The following is a 7,239-nucleotide window of genomic DNA, read 5'->3' on the forward strand; positions in this document are numbered from 1 at the left end:
TCTGACAGGGTCCTGTATCTTGAAGTAGTTGTTGACTCCTCGTTCTTCGAGTTGCACTGTAGATCCTCCTTCGATGCCTCCATATCTAAGCAGGGGATTTAAGAGTGGGATGAGTACGAGCGTACTCAACAAGTTCATTATAGGAAAGAGGTGTTTAATGCACTAGCTACGGCATTAGACCAGAAAGTCTAATACCAATGCAGGTTTTCATAATCATTTCTTCAAAAGGTTGCTTTTATTCAGAATAACTATGTCCGTCAGCCTTCACCGGTTTACTAGAACTTCATGGAGCTCCTTTCCGGCCGCGTTCGCAGTTCCATATCCCGGAACAGGGAGTGACAGGTCACGGTTCTTTACACTCTGCAGAGGTGTGTTGCTTTACCCATAAGAGATCTTAACCTTGGTGCCAACCGGGCAATTTCCCCGTCCACACTTCCTATGGTGTGAGGCCCGGTATAAGGTCTAGCCAATCATGTTCCTCCGCTACCTCGCACACCCACCCTTTGTTGCATACCCCGACCCTGGGTCCTCGTCGGTCCTCTTATACCACTTAAGGATGGACCCCGACCACGACAACAGTTTGGGACTCGTTAACCAAACTCCTTCGCCGGTAGCTGCAACCCATCATAGACCACTTACCGTGGGGAATTAGAATGGGATCCCCACCCCACCGCTTGCCCAACTTTGGGTCAAGTGTCTACGGTAAGCGCATCCGTTGATGTACGAGAGGTGGAAACACTTTTGACTACTCCGTCCCACTCCAGATCTTATGGTTAACACGGGTATTACGGCACAAGAATCACTGGCGACATTTGTTGTTTAATCCTAGATGGATATAAACCCTTGCAATGGAACCTCCACCATATCAACACAATCCATGGTTCCATTGCCCACCACATAGTCATATTCATAGTTATGAAAGTAGTGGTTTTGATTTTTGTGCAATAGTGATAACCATAATACTTTGCAAGTAATTTGATAAAAATACTTCAAATGACATGAGCAAGTGATGAACTTGCCTTTCTTGACTGCAAGATTATGCAGGCAAGGTCTTCGATACGCAATAACTCCAAATTCTGAAATAGCATCATCGTCCGGTAAGGACGATGTTTAAAAGATTGGCAAGGATGCAATAATGCATAAGAATGAGATGCAATCGCTCTAAGCGTGACCTAACCCTGATGATTTAGGATCAGTGAGTTGTAATGATTAGTTCAGGGTGTGTTGCACTTTTAGAGTGATTCACAAACAAGGTTCTTATTCAGGTTTGTGTTGTTTTAGAATTATAAGCAAGTGGCAAAATGAATAGTAATAATCATACACAACCAGGAATAGTAGTTTGTATAATAAGTAAAGAGCAGTTGTCAATTTTAAGTCCTATAATACATGGTTGATGATTACTTATTATATAATTAAAAAGAATAACTTTTGAAGAACATGTTCTTAAATAAAGAACAAGTATGATAATTAGGTTGAGAGGGTTCTATGGTTGACTATGGTTTCAGTTAGTTTCTGGAGTAAGTATTTGATGGATCACAACCTAGGTGGATACCTCGGTTACTAGGCTTATATTGTTGAATTAAGTCTAAACATCTTAATTATCAATAGTTGCTATCAAGGTGGCATACCTTGTTGGTGATAGTTGGCTAGGGTTTATAGGTCCTTATAAGCAGGGTTGATGATGGTTCTTTATTTACTTCAAAGGAATAACTTTTGAAGAACATACTTCTTAAATAATAAGAAGTATAGCAATTAGGGTTGAGGTAGTTTGGGTTTTACTATTGGTTTTGTTAAGTAATGAATAATTGGCTCCTAAGTAGGATGGTGTATAAGTATCCAACATTAGTAGGGTTTAGTGGAACAGGGTTCTGTAATGTAAAATTGTAGGTATAGTTGCTATTAGGGTTCATCACAATGGTGTGATGCTAAATAAGAATGAATAAGGATGATAGCTTTGGTAATAGGATCTAGGGTTTACACTTGGTTGACCCTCTTTGGATTGTTTAGGTCTGATGATGATGAATACATGGGATACCCATATATTAGTGGTAGGTCTTCTATATTTTATGTGACCAAGACAGGTATTTATTTGCTACTAGGGTTCTATGCTTTGAAGAATGTACCATGATCACATGCTCTAACCTAGGGTTTAGGTTAGAAGTAATTTAGGGTTCACATGTAATAATGGGACTAGGGTTCCAATTTGGATTAGGGTTTTAGGATTACCCATAAATGATGAGGTTATCACTTTATTTATAATGGAACTAGGTCTTCCTATTTACCCTATAATTCTTGGCTTAATAACTTCATTGTTAAACTTGAAGTTATTAATAACTTTGAAATAAAATTAATGTTTAATTTGGCATTTTATTATTTTTAATGAATTAATAATTAAGTTAATTATTAATTTAGGGTTTAAATCCTCCTATTAAGGATTTAAGAAATTATAAGCAAAGGAAAATTAGTTTTAAAATTTTCCTAATTTGCTTACTGGTTTTTATTAATTTTAGAAGTTTTTCTTAATTATTGAATTTTAATTAAATTTGGAATTAAAACTAAAGGCTTAATTAACAAGTATTAATAATTGAATTTTTATTAAAATTAAAAATTTCATATTATATTTTTATTGGATAGAGTTTTCTTTTCTAAGAATTTTGATATCTTATTTATATTTTTCTGAATTATAATGAATTTTCTAGATTTATTTTGAGTTGCAGGTATTATTGAAATTTGAAATGAAATGAAACTGCTAAACGTACTCAGTCTACTGCTACACAGGGTCACTGGCAGGTGGGCCTAGACCACGTTGGCTGCCACATGGCTTTGACCGTGGTCAAAATCGCCACGGTGGCCAGGGGAGGTTCTGGCCGGCGGCGCTGGCGAGATCGCCGGCGGTACGGTGCTTCCCCGGGCAAACAACCTACACCACAAGACTTAGCGCGTTGAGGCGAACCTGCAGGTGCCAACGCCGCCCCGAATTGGTCGCCGGAGCAAGCGTCGACGGCGAGGCCGAGTGGCGGCGGACACGGTCACACGGCGAGAGGCAAGCTACGGGCGATGAATTAACGCAATAGGGAGTCCAGGAGGTGCGTGAGCTCACCGTGGTTGTGTTGAGCTTGACGGCGTGACCGGAGGTGGTCTCAATCGACGGTGATCGTCGGTTTGCTGGCGGTGACCGGCGAAAGGGAACGAGCTCCCACCGGCGACTGGGGGCTTCTCGATTCGATTCCTTGTGCAGGAGTAACGAGTCGACGACGGTGGTCACAGTGGTGGTCACGGCTTGACCTGGGGAGGTCTCCATCGCCGGCGGTTGGAGTTGGCCGGAGGTTAGGGTTTCGGCAAGGGAGAGAAATTAAGCAGGGAAGAAGAAGAACTCGAGGCTGGTTCTGTGTAGGGCTTTTATACGGCGCTGTGGAGGTCGCCACGCCATGCTGCCGAGGAAGGAGAGGACGCCAGCGCGAGGAGAAGCAGAGCACGTTGTCGTGCTGTCCTCCATGCCGAAGGAGAGGATGAGGACGATCCCCCTCTCGTTGATATTTCAACGAAGGGGTATGGGCTGTTGTTGGGCTGGTGTTTGGGCCGATCTTTCTGGGCTTCTAGTGGGCTGCTCGGCCTGTAAGGTCCAGGTGAGGCCCTTCTCTTTTTCTCTTTTTCTGTTTTCATTTTCTGTTTTATAATTCAATTTCAATTGCTTTCCTATGTTGCAGGTATTTCTTAATTGAATAATACAAGGAATAGTGCAATGGTTATTACACCATTCACCCAATTGAAGAAAGCATTTTATGTTTGCTTAATAATTCACATATGTGGGCTTATTTAATATAGTAAGTAAACATGAGTTGGTGTTCTCATTTTAATTTCTTTTTCTGTATGAATCAAATCTATTTGGAGTTTAATAGAGTTGATAATCTCAACTCAAAGTATTTCAGAGTTAGTTATTAGGAGTTGGTTTCTATTTGAGAGGTTAGTTGTTCACATATGATTTTATGTGAGCATTAATGCTATTAAGGTTTTATGATTTCCATTACAACCCCCCTTGTAAATTAACACTATAATTATCATTGAAAGGATCTAGGGTAGGTATTGTTTCCACATGGTTGTTCTTGGTTACCAAGTTCAATAGTTGATCACTACACATATGGTTTTAACCATATAGTGTAGCACAAGGTTTTTCTTATTTTAAAGAATTGAAGCAGAAGATTTATTTGATGTGTAAAACTAAGGCTCAATTACTTTTTACCTGATGACACATGGGTTGAATCTTGATTGTGGTTCAGGTTTTATTGGTGATCACCCAAGTGATACCCAAACTAGGGTTGAGATTTAATTCTAGGTTATAGAGATGGGATGACACCATATTGCATGTGCTAGGGTTTAATCTCCCCTAACTATGATAAGGTGGTGACTTGCTTAATATTTCCTGTGCTTCCCTAATTACTAAGGATTTGAGAATTGGTTTTATCTTGTACCAATTAACTTCTATTGATATCATCAATTTATCATTAAAGTAACTAAAGTTGTTATAGCTCTTTTTATAGTTAACTTTGGTCATATGGATATATGGTTTCTCACCATATAAAGTATAGAGTTTTACTCTAAGGTTTTCTTATGTTTCTTAAATGAAGAATATGTGGAATGTAGATATGGTAGAATTTTACTTATGATCACCAATTGAATCACAAGTTAAAGTTGGAATATAAGCCTAGGGTTACTTACTAGTTACCTCCCTATGATTTCATGTGGTGAATGAGATCTACTTATCCTATTAGGGTTTATTCTCAATACCTCAAGTTTTTTAGGGTTTATGATCATCACTTATTTAATAATGATCAAGGTGTGGCTTCCTAAGGATCTCTCATTAAATAGGTTTCTCACTTCCATGATCAAGCATTGTCTTGATCAACTAGGGTATAATACTTCTAATTTACCTTCTTGAATGGGACTACTATGGTTGCCTCTAAAGTTTATATCCCAGGAGAATGTCTGAGATATTATGTTAAGGTTCTACTTAATCAATGATGATATAATCATCAAGTGTATGGATAGTTATCTCCCTCATATTCAATTGTTTTCTTAACTACTTAAGTGTAACACCATAGCTTGGGGCTTTCTTATAAAGGAATGGTTTATCCTAGAGTTTATGGTGTACTCACCATATCTCAATAGGTATCTATTCTAAACTCCACTTGGCTATCTTGGTTGAATTAATCTCCTCCTTACTTTATCAATTCATGGATATGTTATTATTTCCATGTGATACTAGGTTGTCTCACCACTCCAAGATGTAATGGTTAATCTCCTAATACTTTTAGTTCACAGGTTGTCCTTTATTCTTAATTAGGTAAAGCTAGGATTGATATGAATGGACTCTCTCATTTGGAAAGGACTTCAATGCTAACCTAAGGTTATTCTCCAAAGATAATGATGTGGTCACCAATATCTATGGTTAACATAAATGGGTTCTCTCTCTAGGAATTGTCTTCACTAATATCCTAGGGTTTCTCTGAGATGATGATTTGAATACATGGATGTATATTCAAGGTTTAGTTCATGGTTTATCATTGATCCTCTAATAAGTAACATAGAACTCTCACTTCTTTAGGTTTGATGTATATTAATATGTAGTAGAGAGGATTATATATTTCTAGAGTTGATCTCCTTGTCATGTTTCCAAGAATGAAGTAAAATGGATACCATGAGGTTCATGGTAGGATCATGGATTAGTTTAAGACATGGAAAAGATAAGTGAAGAATGGTTTCTCCATTTTATTGTTACTTGATTTGCAATTGAATTGATGTTCATATGTTATGACAGGGGTTACCTTATTATGATCTTTTATAAGATCAAGCAATTGATCATTGAGTAAAGTGTTGATGTATTGATTGTTAGTTCCATTTGATCTAACCCCTTAGATCAAATTACCTCTACCCAAAACAAGGTTTTAGCAAAGTCACATTGAGGTTTATAGCGCTTGACTTGATGAGCCACTTCAATTCCACCAAGATCAAGTGAAACTTCCGATTCGTGGATCGTTTTTTTTTACTTTAAAGCGCGAAAATTCCCCAGATTTTCTATGCATGAATGCAATGCACACATCTGTTTCCTCTATTTTTGTAACCCCATTACCTGGGATATTACAGTCTCTACCCCTTAAACTAAACTTCGTCCTCGAAGTTTGATATCCCTCACGTTTCGGAGTGTGGATCTGTCTTGTGCAGACTACGACTTTTCTCGAACTCCATATTGATCTTACTGGATATAATTGAATATATCCCTTGTCCAGATTCTTCCTGGAATCCATTAGGGTTTGTCTCCGAACCATGGTTCTTACTTTTATTCTTTGATTTCTTCCAACTCTATAAGCTTGTTTCCTTTCTCATTGAATATTCAATGATTAGGACTTCTTCTGGTCCAGACAGTCTTAGTTGAGGACTAATTGGATAACAATCTCCTATTTGATAAAATAGGTCTTTGTTTTCCCTTACTACCAAAAGTGCAGTAATGGTACTTGGTAGGTACTTAACATGGAAATGGTAATGATGGTTTATTTCCTTAAGAATGGATTAGACTCATTTAGTCCATCCAATCATGGTTTATAGTTGATACCTATAACTATTTTGGGTTATTTAGGTTCCATGAAAGGAATCATTCAAATGGACTTAAGTTTTGGTATAGTCAATCTCTTTTGGTCTTTGGCCTTCTTGAGCTGTATTTGGTCTCTGATATTTCCTTCGTCCAACTTCTGTATCTTTGACTTACTTGAGCTTAAGTACTTCTGAGTAGATATTACTTACTCGCTCAAGTTTCAGTCCACTTCTTACTTCCTCGAAGTATAAACCTCGGCTTTTGGTCTGACATCCTTCTGAAAGTAATGTCCAACAATCTTATGAAAATAAGATCGAACTTCCTCTCAGTTCAGACCTTCTGTTTCTATCTAACATAAAGTATTGAGTCATTGTACATCCAACTCAATCTTTACTCTACCCCTTAGAGTTTACTTATGTTCTTCGACTCCTTTTTATTCCAACCATTGGATTGATGGTTAGAATATTAGTCTAGGTGTAGCTTATGGTTTATATTCATCTAAGGTCTTGTGAAGAATCCTTGTGGTGTGTCCACTCAATTGTAGACATCCAATGTGAATCCTTTGTCTAAACGTTTATAAATCTAACATTTGGCTGACAAGATTTTTATTTGTTCACAAACTTTTATTACAACTAATTAAATCGTAGACTATT

This window comes from Lolium perenne, chromosome 2 (assembly GCF_019359855.2).
Source record: "Lolium perenne isolate Kyuss_39 chromosome 2, Kyuss_2.0, whole genome shotgun sequence".
NCBI classification, from domain to species: domain Eukaryota; kingdom Viridiplantae; phylum Streptophyta; class Magnoliopsida; order Poales; family Poaceae; genus Lolium; species Lolium perenne.